The 9,334-nt window shown below is 42.6% G+C and overlaps 1 protein-coding gene across 3 annotated transcripts in view; it reads left to right on the top strand.

Annotated features, from left to right (window-relative positions):
- Positions 1-306: 306 nt before the first annotated feature.
- Positions 307-9,334, top strand: part of SPECC1 (sperm antigen with calponin homology and coiled-coil domains 1) — a 276,684-nt gene continuing 267,656 nt past the window's right edge. For all 3 annotated transcript variants that reach the window (XM_064583462.1, XM_064583453.1, XM_064583461.1), the window contains exon 1: positions 307-387. The gene's annotated coding sequence lies outside the window, so the exon portion shown is untranslated. The remainder of the gene's footprint in view (positions 388-9,334) is intronic.

Raw genomic sequence — 9,334 nt, 5'->3', positions numbered from 1 at the left:
TGCTGAAGCTGGTGGTCCAGGTACCACACTCTACACACCACTGATCTAGAGTGAGGAGAGGAGGCCCTAGGGCTCGACCGGGCGCTCCAGCATTTATCAGGCAGAAGCGGAGGTGAGCCCAAGAGAGACAGAAGAAGGACCGGGGAAGAAAGGACCACCACCAGTTTTTGGATGGAGAGCGGCAGACGGTGAAGCTGCAGAGGCCCCAGGACTACATCTCCCAGGATGCCCCGCGCCGGCTCGCGCCCGCCCCCTGGAGGCGGCTCCCGGAGGCGCGGGTAGGATGCCAGGGACCTTTGGCGGAGCATCCGTGAGCGCGGGGAGCCGCGGCGGCTGCGGGCTGCGGCGGCGGCTGCGGCGGCGGCGCGGCTGGAGCTAGCGGGGCCGGTGAGTAGGTGCGGCGCTGGTCGCCGGCTCCTTTGCGCCTCAGCCGCGTCGTCTTCCCGGGTCGAGAGGGCGAGCCCTGGGTTCCGAGGGTCCGGGAGCCGGGGCGCAGGACGGTCCGTCTGAGAGGCAAGACGCTCTGCTGCCGTTGTCGCCGCGGTGGCCCCGGTCCCCCTCCGCCCGGCGGGTCCCGCCCCCAGCCCGGGACGGATGTCCTACCCCGTCCTGCCCACCCAGCCCGGGGGCTGCGGGACCGGCGCCGCAGGTGGCAGCGGCAGGGGGCCGCCCCTCTCCCCTCCGGGCCCCGGGGGTTGGCTCAGAAGCCCAGGACGGAGGACCAGGTGACTCCCGGGGACTGCGGCCCTGAGAGGCGCCCCCAGCGCTCGCCGGGGTGGGACGGGTGCGTGGGCACGCCCGACCGGGGCTCCCCGGGGCTCCCCGGGGCCCCCGGAGCCCCCCGCACCCTCCCTGGTGCTGTCCTGAGGCTGCTGTGTGTGTGTGTCGGGGACCGAGTAACCCTTGGCGTCCTCCGCGTCCCCAGAGCTCCGGCCCCCTTGTTGGCCTGGGGTGACCGGGGAAGGCTCTGGCCGCGCGTCTCCCGGGTCAGCTGGCGGTGTCCTGGGGGACCGTTTGGATGCTTAGGGGTAGCCGGTGATGCGGAGCCTGCCAGGAGTGCAACGGGAACAACCTCCTTCGCAAATCTCTTTGAAATACAATTAATTTTATGTCATTTTTTTTTTTAAAGCAAGTTTGACCCCGAATAGCTTATTTTTATTTTGTGCGAGTTGCAATTGCTAGCACGCAAGTTTATGTAATAAGCAGTATAAGGTTTGAAAAAAATATTCCTCTGAAGGTGCTCTTCCTTGCCCTCTATCGGAAGAATGATGCTGGACTGGTTGACATGCTTATCCATTAGTAACTGCGGTAGCTGCGGGCAGGAGATAAAGTGTTTTCGAGTAGAGTCACAACTCAGCCCCTGAGGACCAGTTTTGGTTTGAGAAGATTTTTGTTATCCAGTTTCAGGCTCGATGGTATATCAACGTTTAAGATGGGAGAGGGGAGAAGGAGCAAAAGTTTGTCCACCCTAATTTCTTACTCTACAGAAAATAGCTTTGCCTGAGTACCTCTCAAAGCAAGCACGGTTAATTTGGTAGCTAAGACTAGATCTGAAGCTCAGCCTTCATACTAACCTCTATCAGTTTTAATAGTTTTTCAGTTGATTCGTTTGGCTGTTCTAGGTAAATAATCTCGTCATCTGTGAAGAAGCAGCAGATGTGTCTTATTTTCCATTGACCATCTTCTCTACAGTGTTGACTATTTTGGGCTTGGTTTTAGGGGAATGCTCCCATGGGATCGTCACTAAATATATTTTTATCATACTAAGTAAGTTTTCATTTATGCCTACTTACTAAGAGTTTAAAAAGTTAGGGGTGGATATTGATTTTTTCCCCCCCAAGTGTTTTTGTATAGCATATATTGATATGAACATGTAGATTTCTTCTTAAAATTGATAACATAGGTGACGCTGCGGCTAGATTTTCTGTGTCTAAAATCCTGGGATAGTTTAAAATGCACTTTTGGGTTGTTTGAAAGATTCAGTGAGCTAACATTTCATTAGAGTTTTGGTATTTATATTTATAAGTGAGATTGGTATATTCCCCCCCGCCCACTTTTTTGGGGTCTAAGTTCATAATTAGGGTTAGGCTGTCTTCAGTGATTCAATTGGGAAACTTTCCACCATGTTCTATGCTCTGGAGCAGAAGAATTATCTGTTCCCTGAAGTTTGGCAGAATCTGACTGCAGGCTGCCTGGGCTGCTGGTGATAATATTTTTTTAGAAGTTGGTATCAGTACTTAACTATCTTTTCTATTCTTTCCATGATCATGGATTTTTCTCAGGTTTTCTGTTTCTTCAAAGTCAATCTAATATTTTACATCTTCCCAGAAAATCATTAACATTATTGAAATTTAATATGTGTTAGCATAATGTTGTTTATAGTCTTCTGTTGTAAGAAAATAGCTCTTCTACATCTATGGTATATTGTCTATCTTGTTCACACTTTTGTATGCGTGCCTTTTTTTTCATGCTTGCTTATTTTATTATCTTTTCAAAGCACCAGTTTCTGGATTTACTGATTAATCCTGTTAATTTTATTTTTCTGTGTCATCCACTTATGTTCTTAATCTTTCTTGCTACTTAATTTGAGTTTATGTCTGTAAGTTCTAGCCTTTTGAATTTGATGGCATCCATCATTGATGTAATCAATCCTCCTGAACAAGGCAAGAACATCTAATATTCTCATGCCAGTCACCTCCTATTTGCCTCTAAGCTCTGTTTTTACTTTAACTCTTTGCATTAGACATTATTGCTGATGTTACTATTATACTGATTTTCCAGGTCAATATTTATTAAACTTATCTACCTGTTTACCTACTTTCTTCACTCTTCATTCCTTCTTTTTTTTTTTTAATGTTCATTTATTTATTTATTCATGAAAGAGAGAGAGAGAGAGGCAGAGGCAGAGGGAGAAGCAGGCTCCCCGCCTAGCAGGGAGCCCGATGCGGGACTCAATCCCAGGACCCTGCGACCATGACCCGAGCCGAAGGCAGATGCTTAACCATCTGAGCCACCCAGGCACCCCTCTTCATTCCTTCTTATATCATGATATTCTTCTTTGGATCATTTTCCTTTTCCCTGAAGTACACTCTTTAGAAATTCCTGCAGTGATGATGCATTCTGTTTTTATAATATTTGAAAATGCTTTTATTTTGCCTGCACTCTTGAATTTTGGCTTCACCAGGTTTTTCTAAGCCATCGATTTCAAAGTTGTTGTTGTTATTTTTCTAGCAGTTTTTAAAGATGTTTTGTGCCTGGAAGGCTTTGGGATCTCTATTCTGCCATACTGTTGAAAGAAAGATGGAGATTTTTAAGAAAACAGAAATTAATTTGTAATCTAATGAACTGTCAGTTTTTGTGACATTTCCCTATACAAAATTATAGATTTATTTCAAATTTCTTTTTTTTTAAAGATTTTATTTATTTATTTGAGAGAGAGGGCAAGCACAAGTGGGCAGAGGGGCATGGGGAGAAGCAGGCTCCCCACTGAGCAGGGAGCCCGATGTGGGGCTCGATCCCAGGACCCTGGGATCATGACCTGAGCTGAAGGCAGACGCTCAACGACTGAGCCACCCAGGCGCCCTTATTTCAAATTTCTTAATTACAAATCTTGTTCTCTGTCTCCTTAGCTTATTTTTTCTCTGTTTGACCTGTTGATTCTGAGACTTAAGTTAAAGATTTCCACTATGATTCCCAGTGGGTTTCTTTGGTTCTATTAGTTTTGTAATAGGTATGTTTACGGGCCACCCATAAACAGTGTTTATATATTTACGTGTATTTTTGAAGCTATGTTTTTAGACACTTTAAAGCTTTGCAATTCTTATATTTTCTTGTACCTTTGGGGAATAAATAGTCATCTATTTTATTTAATTGTTTCTGCTTTTGGTTCTGTTTTGTTGGATATTAATACTGCTACATTTGCTTTATTTTTGTGAGTACAGGCAGATGCTTAGACTTATCTACCTGTTTACCTACTTATCTGTTTATATTCATTTATCTGGCTTATCTGTTTATATTCATTTATTTTCAGTTTTCTGTGTTTTAGCTCTTACTCTTGCAATTAGCTTAGAGCTAGATTTTTGTTTTATTACTTAATGTTTGTGATTTTAAAAAATTATGGTAAAATACACATAAGATTTACTGTCTTAACATTTTTAAGTGTACAGTTCACTAGTATTAAGTATATTCACATTATTGTCCAACCAATCTCCAGAACTTTTTCATCTTGCAAAATTGAAACTCTATACACATTAAATAACCACCACCCATTCCCTCCTCCCCCCAGCTCCTGGAAACCAGCACTCTACTTTTTGTCTTTATGAATTTTCATGTTCTAGGAACCTCATAAAGTACCTATGTATTTGTCTTTTTGTGACTGGTTTATTCCACTTAGCATAAAGTCCCCAGGTCATTTGGTGTCATAGCATGTGTCAGAATTTTATTCCTTTTTCCGGCTGAATAATATTCCATTGCGTATATATACCACATTTTGCTTATCATTTCATTTCTCGGTTGCTTCTATATTTTAGCTGTTGTGAATAATGCTGCTATGAATATGGGTATACAAATATCTCTTGGAGACCCCACTTTCAACGCTTTTGGGCATATACCCAGAACTGGAATTGTGAGTCATATGGTAATTCTATATTTAACTTTTCAAGGAACTGCCAAACTATTTTTCATAGCAGCTGCACCATTTTACATACCGAACCAATAGGGCACAAGGGTTCCAATGTCTCCACATTCTCTACAACGCTTGTTATTTTCTTTTTTTATTATTATTATGTTATGTTAATCATCATACATCACATCATTAGTTTTTGATGTAGTGTTCCATGATTCATTGTTTGCATATAACACCCAGTGCTCCATGCAGAACGTGCCATCTTTAATACCCATCACCAGGCTAACCCATCCTCCCACCCCCCTCCCCTCTAGAACCCTCAGTTTGTTTTTCAGAGTCTCAGGAAACAAACTGAGGGTTGCTGGAATTTCTGGGGTTTGTTTTTTTTTTAAAGATTTTATTTATTTATTTGAGAGAGAGAGAATGAGAGACAGAGAGCACGAGAGGGAGGAGGGTCAGAGGGAGAAGCAGACTCCCTGCCGAGCAGGGAGCCCAATGCGGGACTCGATCCCGGGACTCCAGGATCATGACCTGAGCCGAAGGCAGTCGCTTAACCAACTGAGCCACCCAGGCGCCCTCTGGGGTTTTTTTTTTTGATAGCATCTATCATTATCGGTGTGAAATCTTTGCCTTTCAGTAAGCAGCTTTAACCTGTTTATATTTATTTCAATTACTGATATTTGGGACCTGCTTCCTGCCATCTTATTTTATGTTTTCTATATCTTCTGCTTATTTCCTGCCAGCCACCATCCCTTTCCTACTTTTTGTTAGATTGACTGAATTTTTCTTAATCTATGTTATTCCTCTCAAGATACAGAAATTACAGATATTATTTCTACTCTATGTTAGGTACCTTTAAATTTGGAGGCATTTTTTTTTTTATGGAGGTACAACATAAATGTGTAAAGGTACACACATGTTAAGTGTATAACTCCATGAATTTTAACAGGCTAAACACACATATATTCAGCACTCTAAACAAGAAACAACCTTTCCAACACTCCAGAATCTGCCCTCATGTGGCTTACCACCAAGGATAACCACTATGTTGATTTCTTTTTTTTTTTTTTAAAGATTTTATTTATTTATTTATTTAATTGACAGAGAGAGAGAGAGAGACAGCATGAAGGGGAACACAAGTAGGGGGAGTGGGAGAGGGAGAAGCAGGCTTCCGGCCCAGCAGGGAGCTTGATGCAGGGCTCGATCCCAGGACCCCAGGATCATGACCTGAGCCGAAGTCGGTCGCTTAACCAACTGAGCCACCCAGGCGCCCCACCACTATGTTGATTTCTAACACAATGGATTAGTTTTACCTGTTTTCGTACTTTATATGGATAGAATCATATAGTATGTACTCTTTTATATCCAACTTCTTTCCATCAACATTACAGTTGTGTGGTTTGTCTATATTTCTTTTTTTTTTTTTAAGATTTTATTTATTTATTTAATTGACAGAGAGAGAGAGACAGCATGAGGGGGAACACAAGTAGGGGGAGTGGGAGAGGGAGAAGCAGGCTTCCGGCCCAGCAGGGAGCTTGATGCAGGGCTCGATCCCAGGACCTCAGGATCATGACCTGAGCTGAAGGCAGTCGCTTAACCAACTGAGCCACCCAGGCGCCCCACCACTATGTTGATTTCTAACACAATGGATTAGTTTTGCCTGTTTTCGTACTTTATATGGATAGAATCATATAGTATGTACTCTTTTATATCCAACTTCTTTCCATCAACATTACCGTTGTGTGGTTTGTCTATATTTCTTTTTTTTTTTTTTAAGATTTTATTTATTTATTTGAGAAAGAGGGCAAGCACAAGTGGGCAGAGGGGCATGGGGAGAAGCAGGCTCCCCACTGAGCAGGGAGCCTGATGCGGGGCTCAGTCCCAGGACTCTGGGATCATGACCTGAGCCGAAGGCAGATGCTTAACCCACTGAGCCACCCAAGCGCCCATTTGTCTATATTCCTGAGTGCAGTTGTGGTTTGTCCACTCTCGTTGCGGTATATATTCCATTGCATGTATAGCCACAATGTAGATATCCATTTTACATGCTTGACATTTGGGTTGTTTGCAGTTTGGGGATGTCACGAATAGTACTGCTATGAACATTCTAGTACAAGTCTTTTGTGGAATGAATGTTTGCATTTCTGTCAAGTATATCTCTAGGAGGGGACTTGCTTGGTCACGGCATGTACGAAGGGTTTAAGTAAATACCGACAGTTTCCAACAGTGATTGTACCAACTTATGTACCTGAGAAGCATATGTGGTTGCTTCATATCCTTGTCATCTCTTGATAACTTTTGTCTTTTCCATTTTAGTCATCCTGGTGGGCATCACATTGTGGTTTAGATTCGTATTTCCCTGATGATAAATGAAATTGAGCTCTTTAGTTACCCTTAAATTTTCACACATGTCTAAACAATTTTTCTCTCTTGATGTTTAAAGATAATCTGTATATATGAACTCTTCATGAGTAAAGGAAGAATGAGCCTTAACATGACTTTATTTTTTTAAATTTTATTTTCTTATGTTATGTTAATCATCATTAGTTTTTGATGTAGTGTTCCATGATTCATTGTTTGTGTATAACACCAAATGCTCCATTCAATATGTGCCCTCTTTATTTTATTTATTTATTTATTTATTTTTAAAGATTTTATTTATTTATTTGAGAGAGAGAGAGAATGAGAGACAGAGAGCATGAGAGGGAGGAGGGTCAGAGGGAGAAGCAGACTCCCCGCCGAGCAGGGAGCCCGATGCGGGACTCGATCCTGGGACTCCAGGATCATGACCTGAGCCGAAGGCAGTCGCCCAACCAACTGAGCCACCCAGGTGCCCAATACGTGCCCTCTTTAATATCCATCACCAGGCTAACCCATCCCCCCACCCCCCTCCCCTCTAGAACCCTCAGTTTGTTTCTCAGAGTTCTGGTTCATCTCCCCCTCCAATTGCCCCCTTCATTTTTCCCTTCCTACTATCTTCTTTTTTAAAAAACATATAATGTATTATTTGTTTCAGAGGTACAGGTCTGTGATTCATCAGTCTTACACAATTCACAGCACTCACCATAGCACATACCCTCCCCAATGTCTGCACCCAGCCACCCCATCCCTCCCCGCCTCCACTCCAGCAACTCTCAGTTTGTTTCCTGAGATTAAGAATTCCTCATATCAGTGAGATCGTATGATACATGTCTTTCTCTGATGACTTATTTCGCTTAGCATAATACCCTCTAGTTCCATCCACATGGTTGCAAATGGCAAGATATCGGGTTTTTTTCTTTGATGGCTGCATAATATTCCATTGTATATATGCACCACATCTTCTTTATCCATTCATCTGTTGATGGACATCTTAGCTCTTTCCATAGTTTGGCTACTGTGGACATTGCTGCTATAAACATTGGGGTGCACGTACCCCTTCGGATCACTACATTTGTATTTTTGGGGTAAATACCCAGTAGTGCAATTGCTGGGTTGTATGGTAGCTCTATTTTCAACTTTTTGAGGAACCTCCATACTGTTTTCCAGAGTGGCTGCACCAGCTTGCATTCCCACCAACAGTGTGGGAGGGTTCCCCTTTCTCTCCATCCTCGCCAACATCTGTTGTTTCCTGACTTGTTAATTTTAGCCATTCTGACTGGTGTGAGGTGGTATCTCATTGAGGTTTTGATTTGGATTTCACTGATGCTGAGTGATGTTGAGCACTTTTTCATGTGTCTGTTGGCCATTTGGATGTCTTCTTTGGAAAAATGTCTGTTCATGTCTTCTGCCCATTTCTTGATTGGATTGTTTGTTCTTTGGGTGTTGAGTTTGATAAGTTCTTTATAGATTTTGGATACTAGCCCTTTATCTGATATGTCATTTGCAAATATCTTCTCCCATTCTGTCAGTTATCTTTTGGTTTTGTTGACTCTTTCCTTTGCTGTGCAAAAGCTTTTTATCTTGATGAAGTCTCAATAGTTCATTTTTGCCCTTGTTTCCCTTGCCTTTGGCGATGTTTCTAGGAAGAAGTTGCTGCGGCTGAGGCCGAAGAGGTTGCTGCCTGTATTCTCCTCTAGGATTTTGATGAACTCCTGTCTCACATTTAGGTCTTTCATCCATTTGTGTCTATTTTTGTGTGTTGTGTAGGGAAATGGTCCAGTTTCATTCTTCTGCATGTGGCTGTCCAATTTTCCCAACACCATTTGTTGAAGAGACTGTCTTTTTTCCATTGGACATTCTTTCCTGCTTTGTCGAAGATTAGTTGACCATAGAGTTGAGGGCCCATTTCTGGGCTCTCTATTCTGTTCCATTGATCTAGGTGTCTGTTTTTGTGCCAGTACCATACTGTCTTGATGATGACAGCTTTGTAATAGAGCTGGAAGTCCGGAATTGTGATGCTGCCAGCTTTGCTTTTCTTTTTCAACATTCCTCTGGCTATTTGGGGTCTTTTCTGGTTCCATACAAATTTTAGGATTATTTGTTCCATTTCTTTGAAAAAAGTTGATGGTATTTTGATAGGGATTGCATTAAATGTGTAGATTGCTCTAGATGGCATTGACATCTTCACAATATTTGTTCTTCCAGTCCATGAGCATGGAACGTTTTTCCATTTCTTTGTGTCTTCCTCAATTTCTTTCATGAGTATTTTCTAGTTTTCTGAGTACAGATTCTTTGCCTCTTTGGTTAGATTTATTCCTAGGTATCTAACGGTTTTGGGTTCAATTGTAA

The sequence above is a fragment of the Mirounga angustirostris genome, unplaced genomic scaffold, assembly GCF_029215605.1.
Source record: "Mirounga angustirostris isolate CCGP_5_RB_7025 unplaced genomic scaffold, mMirAng1.0.hap1 SCAF_17, whole genome shotgun sequence".
NCBI lineage: Eukaryota > Metazoa > Chordata > Mammalia > Carnivora > Phocidae > Mirounga > Mirounga angustirostris.
Note: the sequence above shows the minus strand (reverse complement) of the source record. Positions and strands in the feature narration are given on the sequence as shown.